The sequence below is a fragment of the Rhagoletis zephyria genome, unplaced genomic scaffold (genome assembly GCF_001687245.7).
Source record: "Rhagoletis zephyria isolate East Lansing unplaced genomic scaffold, Rhagoletis_zephyria_1.1 Rzeph_scaffold_02204, whole genome shotgun sequence".
Taxonomy (NCBI): domain Eukaryota; kingdom Metazoa; phylum Arthropoda; class Insecta; order Diptera; family Tephritidae; genus Rhagoletis; species Rhagoletis zephyria.
In genome coordinates this window covers 33,065-48,336 of record NW_016159288.1, presented here as the reverse complement: position 1 = coordinate 48,336, position 15,272 = coordinate 33,065, and positions in this window count along the sequence as shown.

The following is a 15,272-nucleotide window of genomic DNA, read 5'->3' as shown; positions in this document are numbered from 1 at the left end:
GGTTGCTTGATGAACCTCTAGACTTCGTCCGTCAGTTCATATAGATGCCTCCTGACGTGCCTAGGCGAGGGCTCCTCTGCAAGCAGCTGTCTGTTTCGGTGGCCACTTCTGTGGCTCCCGATCAGGAACTGCTTGCAGAGCATTATGTTGTGTTCCTTTACGGGGAGCATTTCGCCTCGCCGTGGAGATGGTGTTCGGGCGACATCAGGAGGCATCCTGTCGCTGTCCTGAGTGCGGTTTCTGTACAGTCTGTAGCTTCGTCCACTGCGTCCTACTAGTCCCTGGCGACCACACTGGCGCTGCGTAATTCAAAACCGGCCGGCCTATTGCCTTGTATGTTGCCAGCAACGTTTCTTTGTCTTTTCCCCAAGTAGTGATGTCTGGCGAGCTACTGCAGTTACCCATAATCCTGGTGGGTGCGTCGTCGTTCATTGTGCAGAATGTCGAATCGTCTATCTGCTCAGCCAAGTCTGTTCCCCTACGATCGTTTGACAGGCTTGAGTGCCAATGATCGTGGTGCGCATTAAAGTCACGTCACCTACTACCAAACGGTTTTCACCTCTGAGGAGCGCACCTATATCAGGGTGATATCCTGCCGGGCAGCAGGTGACAGGGGGTATGTATATGTTAAATATTTCGAGTTCAACATCGCCTGACCGGATAGCGATGCCCTGACATTCTAGGGTTGTATCCCTGCGGTCGATGTCTGCTTCGATTAGATGATACTGCACCACACCGTGATGAACGCTAAGCCACCACCATTATCTCGCGCGGTGTGCGCTGCTGTGATGATTTCCACCCTCNGTCCACTGTCGATGTGTCCGTAGTCCCGAGCAGACTCTGAGGTGACTCCACCCCTCGCAGGCATTACACTTGACTGAGGTGGAGTTGTGGTGCAATCGTCTCCGTCATACACAGCAGGTGTAGGTTTCTGGCCCTGGGTTTGACTCGATGCCAGACCTGAGTAGAAGAATACGTAGTGAATGTAGCCCTATGGACGGACAACTTCTGAGATACTTCGCCGACCTAAACGGGGTTAGATCGCCGAAGCAACAGCCCTTGGTCGGGTAAAACCCGAATCATTCCGGTACGTAGAACCGGCTGTCGTGGGGATTGCTTCCCTGAAGATTCTTGCTTTACTGAAGTAGACGTATACGTTCGGGGAGTCGGTGCTTTGTCTCGTCCCAAGATGCATGAGTTACCCCGTCCATTTCGGCTGCTCCCAAGCACGAGTATCCGATGGTTCCAAATCGATACTTCTTCAAAATAATTTTGTTCATTAAATGGAAATGAAATTCGAAATAAAACACCTTTTTATATATTAAGGTTTTAATGAACAAAATCTAACACGTGTGCGGTAATTTAGAGAATCAGTAAATAGGCCAAGTAGAATAGTATCGAGTACGGTAGTTGCCATATCGACTTTAATTATTGATAGTAGTAATAATAATAGAATGTTTACATATATCAGAAACCCTTCATCATAATTTCACCATTTATACGTACATTGGTCCAACATTCATCGAAATTCTTAAAGTTAAGTTTTAACATTCATCACATTCGTCAGCTTCAACATCAATGCCCTTCAAGCCACACATCCAACAAGCAACTTATAAAAATCACCAAACATCAACGTGCATTCATGTTTTGTAAATTGTGCGTTTTAATGATCATAACAACCATACGTTTGTAATTAACATATTAAGGGCAGGTTACTCAATGTCTGGTTAACTCTAATCTGCGGTTAAACATCTTTATCGACGTGTTCGTCTCCATGAGTTAAACAGTGTAAAATTATATAGCAAACATCTTAAAAACATATATTTAGAAACGTAGTATTATTATAAAATATTTTAGTTTCTTTATCACGTCAGTAATATAAAATACAATAAATTTGTTTGCAACTGCCACCTAACAAAGCGGCGTTAAATTTAATATAAGCGGCGTAAGTCTTTTCGATCATCTGTTTAGGCTAAGCCCAACACGTTGAGTTCAGGTAGCGTAAAAATTCTCCGCTGGAAAAAATGGCGGAAAGTTGCTTACTGTTGGGCTGAGCGTAACTACTCAACTGTGCGTTTCTAAGACAAACAGCCAACGGCTACCCAACAGCTATGACTTATGAACGCGCCCATTATCGTACTTATGATCTCCCAAGGTAATGGACTCTGAAGTTTGGCCTTCGACTTTAAAGGTGTGATTCAACGAGGCCATGGAGAATGTGGCGTTGCAGAAGTCTTTTTTGAATCCACACTCGTTGGCGATTTTTTCGTTAATAAAACTTACCGAGCTTCCGGTGTCTAAAAGGGCTTCAGCTCTAAACCCACGTATAAGGGCCGGAACGGTTGCTTTGTGTAAAGAATGAGGTGAAGCTGCTGTGTTACGCGCTGTTGAATTTCGCCTGCTTGCGACCTGAGGGACGAGGGACTTGACGCTTTTACAAACAGTGCCGAGGTGTCCCTTTTTGTTACACAGTTGGCATGTCTCTTCACGTGCCGGATAATTTTTGCGAAGGTGTAGTTGACCACCACAGAAAAAACATTTTCGTCGATTAAAGTGGGCAGCAGCGACATGATCCCCGTTGAGTACATTTTGTTGAGGTTGGTGGTGGGCCGTCGTATGTTCGTCAGTGACCGCGTTCACAGCTATGGAGATGAAATTTAGAGAGTTCGCTTCAGCTGTTTCCAAAGAAAGAGCTTGGTTCTAAGCTTGATCGAGGATCAGCGTTAAATTTTCAAGAACTCTTTGCCTTGTTGAGTTCGCTTCTATTTATATCAGCATCAACGGCTACGAACTCGCAGTCTTTCGACAACTGCTTTAATGCCAGCAAGTATGTTTCGATATTCTCGTCAGAGCGTTGCGTTCTCGTAGCGAGTGCATGCCCTGCAATTAGCACGTTTTTAGGCTTAACGTAGAGTTTATGCATCAAACCAATTACTTCCCTGAAGCTTCTTGCTTCACTGAAGTAGACGAATACGTTCGGGGAGACGTGGTTTATCAGGAGTCGGTGCTTTGTCTCGTCCCAAGATGCTTGAGTTACCCCGTCCATTTCGGCTGGCTCTTGAGCAGCGACGAAACTTTCGAATCTTTTCCGCTAATGCTCCCAAGCACGAGTATCCGATGGTTCCAAATCGATACTTCTTCAAAAAAAATTTTGTTCATTAAATGGAAATGAAATTCGAAATAAAACACCTTTTTATATATTAAGGTTTTAATGAACCAAATCTAACACGTGTGCGGTAATTTAGAGAATCAGTAAATAGGCTAAGGGCCGGTTACTCAAAGTCTGGTTAACACTTATCTCTGATTAAACATCGTTATCGACGTTACCGACTCCCTGTTATATGAATGGAGTCGAATACGTCGATAACAATGTTTCAGCGGAGATTAGTGTTAACCAGACAATGAGTAACCGGCCCTAAGTAGAATAGTATCGAGTACGGTAGTTGCTATATCGACTTTAATTATTGATAGTAGTAATAATAATAGAATGTTTACATATATCAGAAGCCCTTCATCATAATTTCACCATTTATACGTACATTCGACCAACATTCATCGAAATTCTTAAAGTTAAGTTTTAACATTCATCACATTCGTCAGCTTCAACATCAATACCCTTCAACCCACACATTCAATAAGCAACTTATAAAAATCACCAAACATCAACGTGCGTATTAAATCAGCATTCATGTTTTGTAAGTTGTGCGTTTTAATGATCATAACAACCATACGTTTGTAATTAACATATTAAGGGCAGGTTACTCAATGCCTGGTTAACTCTAATCTGCGGTTAAACATCTTTATCGACGTCTTTGACTCCATGCATACAACAGGGAGTCGGTAACATCGATAACTAGGTTTAACCGGAGACTAGTGTAAACCAGGCATTGAGTAAACGGCCCTAAGTGACATATAAATCAATATATAAAAATCGTCCTGTGTGTTTGTCATTGCTCATAGGCCGCCGAATATTTCAGCCATATATACAGGGTGTCCCAGAAGTAAAGTTCCAAACTTTAGGGGAAGGTAGGTGGGAGGGTGAGCTCCCTAATAAACAAAAAAATTTCAGGTAAAAGTGTCACCGTTTTTGAAATATATACAATTTTTTAATTAAAAAAAAAAATCGTGTCTTTTCATGCATTTTCTTTACCTGCATCTACAAACCAGCTATACTTAGGGCCGGTTACTCAATGTCTGGTTAACACCAATCTGCGATTAAACATCATTATCGACGTCTTCGACTCCATGCATACAACAGGGAGTCGGTAACGTCGATAACTATGTTTCACCGGAGATTAGTGTTAACCAGACATTGAGTAACCGGCCCTTAGTAAATTTTTTATGTAAAATACTTCCACATAGTAGCTTCTCCATACCCAAATGCAATGTAGTTAAAATATATTAAGGAACCATCTTAAAATTAGGACTACTTTGGGATTTTTGCCTTTTTGATATTCTCTTCCCCAACTTTGACTATCTCTGGTGAAAAAAATGTACTAAGCTATAACTCTACATTACATAAAAAATTGCTCATTTGATAAAGATTTCAGAAAGGTGCCACTCTTAGGGCCGGTTTCTCCATCTCTGGTTAACACTAACTCCCCGGTTAAACATTGTTATCGACGTTCTAACTCCATGCATATAACAGGGAGTCGATAAGGTCGGTAACGATGTTTACCGGGGGATTAGTGTTAACCGGAGATAGAGAAACCGGCCCTTACTGTTTCGAATATTAAAAAAAATAATAGCCGCTTTTGTGGGCAAAGGACTGAGACACGCTAGAATGTATTTAATAGATTTAAATTTAAGTTGCTCTTGTTACCGACAAATAATGACATGCTAAATAGTACAAAGATACATTATTACCTGTCCCTGACATTATTTTATGTTACTTAACGGAATTAGTGAAAGTAGATTTTGTGAAATTGGACCCTTCGAACATTGGGTTTTTAATACTATGACATAGAACACGCAGTATACGTCGCATGAATATGCCGTTAGATTTTGCCGTGAAATGTTGCGAATGCATGAATTAGACCCCAACTTTTTTAATAAAATAATTTGGAGCGTTGAATCATCATGCAAACTATTCGAAACAGTAAGAGGGCCACCTTTCTGAAATCTTTATTAAATGAGCAGTTTTTTTTTTGTAATGTAAAGTAACAGATTTTCTGCAAAAAATTCTAATTTTCACTTTTTCACTAATTTTTCCCCATAAAATGTAAACAAACAATGCGTACACAACAATTAGCAAACGACAGTGCCGTACTTATCCGTTTCTGCAACGACAAGTGTGACAAGACAAGATCTCCTTTGAAATGCATGTGCTCGGCCCAAAATTTCAGGGCGAGACGATAACGCAACTATGATTGAGCGACAAGTGTGCAGATAGCCTAAGTATAGCCTGGTTTGTAGATGCAGAAAATACATGAAAAGGCACGATTTTTTCTTAATTAAAAAAATGTAAATATTTCAAACACGGTGAAACTTGTACCTGAAAATTTTTCGTTTATCAGAGAGCTCACCCCCCACCTACCTTCCCCTAAAGTTTGGAACGTTACTTCTGGGACACCCTGTATATTGAACAATCGCCTCACTCCAGTTGAAAAGTTGTTCCATCTGAACCAAAAAACACTTGCGGAGGCCAAAGATATAGCTCACTAACGAAGGAACAAAGGACAAATTACAAAGATGCCAAAAATGAAGCTAACAGCAGCCGATAGAATCGCCTTCGTTAAGAGCATTCACAGTTGCTAGAACTGCCTATCTTCCAGACATACGATGTCAAGGTGCAGTAGCTCCTTCAATTGCAGAACCTGTCACCTGAGGCACCATACATCCCTTCGTGTTCAAGCAGTACAACCAAAAGTAATTACTCCAACTAATAATTCGTTTGCTGCAGATGACGTCGCCTTATCTTCCACAAAAACCCAAGCAATACGCGACTCTACAAATACAGTAACAAACGTTCAATCTTGTTTCGCCAACACGAGGGTTATATTAGGAACAGCGCGCGTTAATATATTTTTCCATAATACAAACTTTTCAGTCCGCGCATTAATAGACTCCGGCTCAGAAGCCTCCTTCATGACAGAAAATCTTAAACGCAAGATTGACCTGCCATCAAAGGGAATGCGTGCCCAGGTATCAGCTATCAACAACAGTTTCTGCGCAAGTAAAAGAAACGTGTTGTATTCAATTGCGGTCACCCATTGACCCCTCAATAAATATAAGCACCAACGTTCTGGTTCTACCGCAACTCACCGGAAACTAACCGACTTATGAAGTCTACGCTAACACCAGGGAAGCGTTTCCTGACCTACTATTAGCGGACAGCAACTTTTTCAAAAATGAACCAGTTGACCTCATCTTGGGTGGCGACATTTATGCCCAGATATTGTTAAGTGGTATTAAAAAGAATGCCCTAGGGACTCTCCTGGCCCAAGAAACCGACTTCGGCTGGAGTATATCTGATCAGATGGAGCTAATACCCTTAACCATGAAACGCGTATCATTCTTAATTGCGGTATCTTTAAACAAAGAACTTGTGTCCCCCGAAGGTGACTTAAAACACAAAACTCTCAAGAAAGGGNAGAGGGCTTTAAATCCATCACACTGAGCAGTTGAAGGAACAACTAAAAATGGCATTAAACACATGAAAAACATAACAGAAACACAAATGCATGTAAAAGATGTGATTGCAATATGTTAAATTAAACAAGAAAAAAAGGAAAAATGAGAACAAATGAAAATAACAATAAGTCAAGAAAAATAGCCTGAGACATAGAAACAAAAAGGTAAACAAATAACTACTTAAGAGAATTGGCCGCAAAGAGAAAGAAAAAAATACATAACTAAATGACTCCAATAACTTAAATATAGCATAAAGAACAAATTATAAAATATATATTATAAAAGCAAAAAAAGGCGAATCTGAGTTTCCAATTCTTTGAGCGGGGGAGGGACTGAAGCTACCCTTCTTAAAAAGTCCCCACAGCGAAGAGGCACACTTGGTTGTACGTATGCAACCTACGACCAATTCTCAACAACATCATCAGAACGAAAGGGAGGGCGCGGAATAACAACCCCAATAATTGAGCCCCATACGACAACCTGCCACGTGAATAGCCAAAATTCCACTTCTATAAAACCTAAACTATTCCACTTTTTCTCCAAAAACCGACAACTTACAAACAGTCCACTGCATCTATACACATACGAGTAGAGAGTTTTCATCTTCAATCCACCTTGAATTCAACTAGCGGAATAAGTAAAAATTTTGGGTAATTGCATTTATAATTCCAAATTTATTTTCGCGACCCAGTCTAACGACCATTCAACTTCTGGCTACAAGCATTTCGTTTGTATGAAATAATATGCAAGCGCTTGCAACTCATAATACAGAACAAGAAAATTCAATTCAACTCTCAATGCCGAGCAAAAATATACTTATATGTTCGGTTAACATATTAGATTAAGTGCCGGTTACTCAATGTCTGGTTAACACTAATCTCCGGTTAAACATAGTTATCGACGTTACCGACTCCCTGTTGTATGCATGGAGTCGAAGACGTCGATAACGATGTTTAACTGCAGATTAGTGTTAACCAGACATTGAGTAACCGGCCCTTAAAGTCATCCCAAAACAAAATTTAAACGTATTGATTTCCTGGGCATATCTCGTACAAGTTCACAAATGTAAACGTAACACACATTGCTTTGCCAAAAAAAAACAACATCGCTTTGAATAATTTTGAAAACTTGTTGGCAATATCTTTAACAATTTCTTTATTGCATCAGGGTGCGTATGCATGCATAAACATGTAAAATGCTATACAAACGGGTTCTGATTAGAGCTTAAAGAAAACATTAAGGTTGACAGTACAATAATCCTGCAAACAAAAGTTCCTAAAATATTTGGGCACACACTTCCGAAACTCCTAAACATTTCTTTAGGATCTTAGGATTTTTCCAATATTTAAATTGCTCTCCATTGCGACAAGGAAGGCACGAACTTTCGTTTCGAAGCATCATCGTCCAGGGCTTATAGAACAAAATTCCTTTTATCATTCATACGCCAGATCTTGTTAAAGTATATATTTTTTTAACTTATATGTAGGTATAACTATACTGTATAGAACTTCGTATAATACCTACTCATTTTCTCATATTCATTAGGTGCATGTGTATAATGGATTTGTGTATGTATTTTCACTTTAGTAATAAGTTGTACTGCATCAAAATATCGTTAAAAAAATAAATAAATTAATAACATGACGTGTAAGCAATACCATTTGTTTTCACACCGTCGGTAAATAGATTTAAGTTCGGAAAGTTTTGCAATTCGTAGACTACACACTTAAAATATTCTAACTTATTCTAAATATTGGCTGAGTGAGCATTTGCGAGGAGGTCGTATGACAGATTTTTTTAATATTGTCGGCTTTTTTACCTTTCGATGCTGAAACTACCTCCGATGACACCAGTCATGACGACAGCATGACGGTGTGCGGCTATGTATGTGTATTGGAATAATTACTCAGGTGAACAGACATTCATATAAGTGGCATTGAATTCGTCAGGACCACGGTTGCCACACGACAAAAAATTTTCTCACCAGAATTTACAAAAAAGTTACCTAAAAGTTACAAAGTAAAAAACAACGTTTTCATATACAATAAACTGTAAAAATAAACCTCGTTTATATTCCATAAATAAGACATGGGTACAATAAATAGTTGTATTAAAAGAAAACAAAACAAATGAATTTTACATATGAGGCTATGAGGGCCTATCTACAACACAAATTTTAGTAATATGAGAAAGAGGGATCTATAAAAAAAGGCGTGAGTACTAGGTACTCATGATCCATGATCCAATTATTAAAGATCACGACACTTTGATGTCCGCCATCTTGTAAATGAAAACAGCTGACGGCTGTGACGTCATCCGTACCAATCGAAATTTCTTTACATTTTGATAAACTTGCGAGTTAAATACGGAGCGAAATTATTTTTGGCGACTGTGAAATTTAAGTGTAACATAAGTGGGATATCTTTAAAGTATGAAGTGCGCAGTTGCTAATTGCAATAATTCCCAAAAAACCAAAGGGATGGGGTATATCTTTAAACCATGAATAGCATGCTCATGAAATTTGATGTGTATACATATGCGAACGGCAAAGCATAAAAGTACGTTTACATATAAATATAATCTCAATCAAAGCTCGGTAGCTGTCAAATGGGTTGTGCTAGTTATTCACACAACTCGAGGATAAGTTAAACTTCTTCTCTGTGCCACCGTGGTCACTTTTTTTGCAGCACATATTAGGCCATTTAAATATATTTATAACTGAATATTTTATTAAAAATACCTGTACAAACCTATTTTCCTTACTAGCGTCAATTTTTGTTTACTTTAATATTTGACATTCCTCCTCTTCTTCGCAAGTATAATCGATAAAACTAAGCTGGACATCAAAAAGTTATCGGTTTAATCTGAGATATTTTTAATTATAATTTAGCATGGCTAATCTCTTTTTCTAATAACAGATTAGGGAGTTAAGCTCGAAAATTAGGATAATCTTTTTATATGTAAAGCTATTATTAAGCGATTCAGTTACATACATACAAATGTAGGTTAGGTTAGAAATTAAACATTAATTTCACTTAATTTTATTCATTTTTCTGATTTAATTTTTTTATTCATTTTCATTTTTAATTATTTTAATACATGAAATTATCGGTATGATTGATAAAATATACTTGTATATACTTGTGACTCAAGGGCGTTAAAATATCTTGGAAACACCGCATCAGTTATTGTTTTTGAGCTTATAGTTTGAGCATTTCTATTTGTATATATTCCTAAATTTACCAAAATAGACTACTAAACCTATGCCTAAAACCATCTACGAATATCAAAACCAGGGCATGAATCACGTATGACGACATTCGTCTGAACGATATCGTGTCGAGATTGTCTTGCTTCATAAAAATCAAAAATTGTTTGATCGTTTGTGCGATATCGTCAACTCGATTCCAGTTTTGCTTCACGTAACAGTAACTGTAGCCGTCATCGATTCGCCAACAGTTAGCGAGTGGCGAAACGAACGAATACAATGAGGTACAACCAAACTCGCTATCGTGTATCCGTGCTAGCTAACTTTGTTGTTGCTTTCACATGCAAAATTTTTCGTTAAGCGACCGGAGCTCAAACATAGCAAGCAGCGAAGTGGCGAATCGATGACGGCTATTAACACGTAACCGCAACACAAATGCATAATTCAGTGTTTTGACAACATCGTTTTATCAGTATCGTTTGAACGACTATCGTTTCAAAGTTACGCGATTCATGCCCAGTTGCAACAAATGAGTCCGTACATATTTATGTACATACATAGGTACAAAGCCGTATGCATGTGTGGAGTTTAAATAATCGGAAGTAATAATCAATTGAAGCGCATTTCCTCTTACTATGCATATGCCTAAATGTATGCAACCATTTGGCAAGCAAACACAGGGTGCTTCCAATAAAAATAAAAATTTTATTCTGAAATACACATGCTAAGCCCTTCGAAATTTGGTGATGGAAGAATATAATAAAAATTTGTGAAACAAAAAACAACACATAAATACTTTTGCAACGCACGCGTTTAAAAATATACTTTTCATAAAAATGCGCCATAAGCTCTTGTCTTTTGAGCGGGATCTTTGCCTCAGAACAAACAATTATTTTTAAATAATCGACTTAAGTGCATATACCGAAGCGCTAAAGAGCCCAAATACACCGCAAAAATTGTGGCTCAAACCTCCTTTTTTCATTTCCTCTATATATGGATCAAAGATGTGTCAATAAATATTGAACGTGTGCCAAATTTCGTGATACCAATTCACGGCTCGGCATTTCGTGTTGCATTTCGAACAAATTAGAAGTGGTATCACCATACATATAATAAAACGTATAGATAATTGTCAATAAAATAACATTAAGATAAGATTTCCAGGCTTCATCTATTGGACTTTAAGGGCCGGCTGTTCAATGTCTGATTAGCACAAATCGGAGGTAGAAGCATCGGTTAAGAACAACGACTGCTTTATCGATCACATGTTACATGCATGATGTCGAAGTCGTCGATAGTGTAGTGGTAGTGATAACCAGACATTGAACCACTTGCCCTAAACCTCTCAACACAAAAACATGTAAATACCGATGCGATATATATTGAACATGTAGCATTCCCGCGCGATCCATCGCTATTTTGAAATCCATCAATATGGATCACGATTCAAATAGGTTTGTTCCACACGAGCCCGCGGGTACCCACGGGTGCCCAAAGCAGCCCAGAAAGCGTTCCTCACGCTAGAAAAATGGGTAATAGAGAGCGAATACGTTCCACTTTTGGATCGTAAATATCTTCTTTTTTGTTGCACAAAACAGCCCGGACTTTTTTTCCGGGCACAAATGTGCAAAAGGGCAATTTGAAATAACTGCTTTTTTTGTTTAAATCCGAAAGCAAATTTTATAAAAGCAAAAGTGGAAAATATCACAGAATTTTCAGAAAATGTAGTTATTTGGTAATTTTATTAGACATATAAGATAAATACACGTAAAATCATTGTTTAGAGCTGATATGTTGATTCCGGGGACGAAATGTAGTTTTTTGCGTTCCTCACGCTCTGGGCACTTTTGGCACGTGTTGGCACATTTTTGACACTTGTGAGAGAGTAACTTATTTTTACTCTCTAATTACCGGAGCAGCCCGGAAAGCGTGGGAACGAAGCTAATATCACAATAAATATTGAACGTGTGACAGTCGCCCCACACTGTGATAAATTAACGAGTAGACTGCCCAGCGATAATTTTCTTCGATATGTGGTTAGTTATTTTTGCTGAGCGTTCTGTTGCCTGATCAATGCAATTGTTTCTAGTAGTGTTGTTACCGCTACCCAATAAACACAAAAAAATATTTCTCCAACCTTGGAGAAATTTATAGTTCTCAAGTTGATATCCAACATCGTTCTCCAACTCATTTCTAACCGACGCGCAGATACGTAAAATGTGATAGCGCAACGAACTTTTAATTATCAAGTGAAAAACGAAAGCTTTGTATATAAAGAGGAAAATTACAAAAAGTAAATAATCTTCAAAGTATCCTCACATAATCTTGAAAGAAAATAAAAGGCGAAGTGAATCATCAAATGGCAAATTACTGTCGGACTGTATACTGTGAAATGAATTATTGTAATACGATATTGATTAACTACATAATACAAAAGGAGTAATAAAATGAAAATTAGTATTTAAATTCATCTATGTATGTCGTTTCAATCAAAACGGTATAAGGTATTTTACTAATTCAATTTCAGTATTTCAATGATATGTTTGAGACCAATTGGAGAATTACATTGGAGTTCAAGTTGAGAACTAGCATTTTCTCAACTTGAGACAGTGCTTTTTTCATATAAAGAAAAATGCCCTTTTTGTAAAGAGCACTATGATCCTCCACTTGAGGTACTGTTGAGAAATAACGTTGAAGATTTCAGAAATACCTTAGTTCTCAACTTAACCCCAAGCTGAGCTCAAACTTAAATGTTTATTGGGTACACACAACCACAGTAGAATTTGTTAAATTAATCCAACTTTTTTAGTCCGACGTTATGCACGGCAAACTTACCAAAATAAAAAAAAAGTTGCCAAGTTTCCAAGCACTCAAAAAGTTACCTACTTTGGTCACAAGTGACCATATGTGGCAACCGTGGTCAGGACCATCGCTGTTGTTGTGCTGCATTTTACTGGGAGCAGGCACTAACATTTGTCCTATTCACTTGATTTCTCGGTTTATTTAAATCCAAAAGTCATTACAATGTTCCCATATTATGCTCTATACGGAAATAAGTATGTAACTTCAATTGCTGGTAAAGATGGAGACGGATCTTCAACAATGGCAACACAACCATTCGACGGGTGTGGTTTTGCCACCACTAGCCTCACCGGCTGTGCATTTAGCGACATGAGTTCTATTAACTAAGCATTTTCGACTCGCTAGAAACCTATGGGTTGTCCTCATTACCGGGATATCGATGTCTCCTCCTCCCAGATTTGCGATGGCCGAGTAGCTTCTTTTGCCTTAGAAAATAAGCTAGCGGCCTTTACACAAGCTACGGCACATTCGCAAGTCGTCAAAATTGAGGCTCATCCTCGTTAGTTTCCACTCGTATTGAACCTAGAAAAATAAATAAATAAATGAAGTTAATTACAATATAAATTACAATTTTTATAAATTATACTATACTTAGAACTCATGATTCAATAATGAATAATAATAATAATTGAATCATGCTTACAACTTACAAATAGTACGGCCTCATGATATACTTCAGAATGACATTTACGTCATACTGGAATTTGAATACTTACAGGCTAACCTAATATTCACGCACGCCGCCAATTTACTGTCAAAAATTTCTCATGCACATACAACTTGTATGGGACCAACCGAAATTGAACGGCGTGCGTATGAAGCTAACTCAATTTCCAATTTTTGTTCTGCGTGACATTTTGATTTGACATTTCGCTCAATGAAATCAAATGCAAACGCACGCAAGCCAATTTCGGGTGACGCAAAAAAAACAAATTCGACGGCGTGCGTACCAAAACGCAAGCCGCGAATATTAGGTTAGCATGTTAGCGTTGCATGCGAGTTGTCACATAAGAATCTGTTAAATGGGCTTTGCGTGTAAGCGGTTACCCAACGCATAGCACTTAACACGTAGAATTCTGTTGGGTTTTGATTTTTACGTAAAAATGGTATAGCAGTAGTTGCCTTCCAGATGCTTCACGATTTGCAGGTTTTTACAGGAAGTCGTTCCAGGTGACCACCTCCCATAAAGTTTATTAATGGAGAAAACAGCTGTTCCTGCAAATCGTGAATTTCGTGAATATCGTGAAGCATCTGGAACGCAACTAGTGCAAGTGTGCATAACTTGGCTATTAAGGGCCGTTTGCACCATGTCTAGTTAATTCTAACTCCCAGTTAAACATCTTTATCGACGTTATCGACACCCATCATATAACATGTGATCGATAAAGCAGTTAACGTGCTTAACTGAAGGATGTACCTCCAGTTAGCGTTAACTAGACATGGTGCAAACGGCCCTAAGTATGCCACTGCAGTGTCACCAGTGATGAAAAAATAGGTACATACCATTATATCCTTTTTAGACTTGCTTAAGTTGAAAGTACTTTCGGTACAAGAATCCAAGTTGAGCACATTTGCAATGTAACTTTGCAACCATTTTTGAAAAACCATTTCAACACCAACAGCCAAATATAAAAATGTATAAACCTGTATTTGGTCTTTAGGCACATTTATATACATACATATGTAAGTAAATTAAGTGCCAGCTACAAAACTAATGATGGCACGATTAATCGAGAAACGGATTATAATCGGTTAAAGATTTAATTGCATCGAAATTTTCATTTCGATTAACCGATTAGTTTTCAAAATAATCGAAAAGAAGCCATCAAAAATTGACTATTTGATTCAAGCAAAAATGTAAGCATCAAAATTACATCATCCAAAATTGGCGCCCTAACCACCCAACAACAGCTGGACTTGATTTTGGCAGGTTTTTTACTTGAATTTTGCTCATCTTTCATATAAAAAATCGTTGAAAATATTTTGTATTGAAGAAAATCTACAACACCGCTAGCAAGAAAAAAATGCCAAAAATCAGTGGTAGGAATGTTCGCTATCGTATCGATTATTCTGAATATCGATATTTCATGGCACGATAATCGATTTTTCGAATCGATATTCCAAGGTCGATATATCGAAGACATCGATACTTACCCGCAATATCGATATTTAAGTTGAAATTTATTTTTGATCTACAAAAAAGTGTATGATAAAATATTAAAGTAGGTTTAATCAGCAGCTTGTGTGATTTATTTAGCTCTTAAGGGCCGGTTACTCAATGTCTGGCTAACACTAATCTCCGGTTAAACATAGTTATCGACGTTACCGACTCCGTGATGTATGCACGGAGTGGAAGACGTCGATAACGGTGTTTAACCGCAGATTAGTGTTAACCGGACATTGAGTAACCGGCCCTAACTTTGACAAACCGCTTGAGTCGACCGGCATGCAGTTTTAATCCTCAGTAAATATACAAGATGGAAATAACACAATTGGGTAAGATGACAGGCAGGTCTAATATTCTATTCAATTGGGAGTAGTATTTTCAACATCGATATTGTTCAGCCCG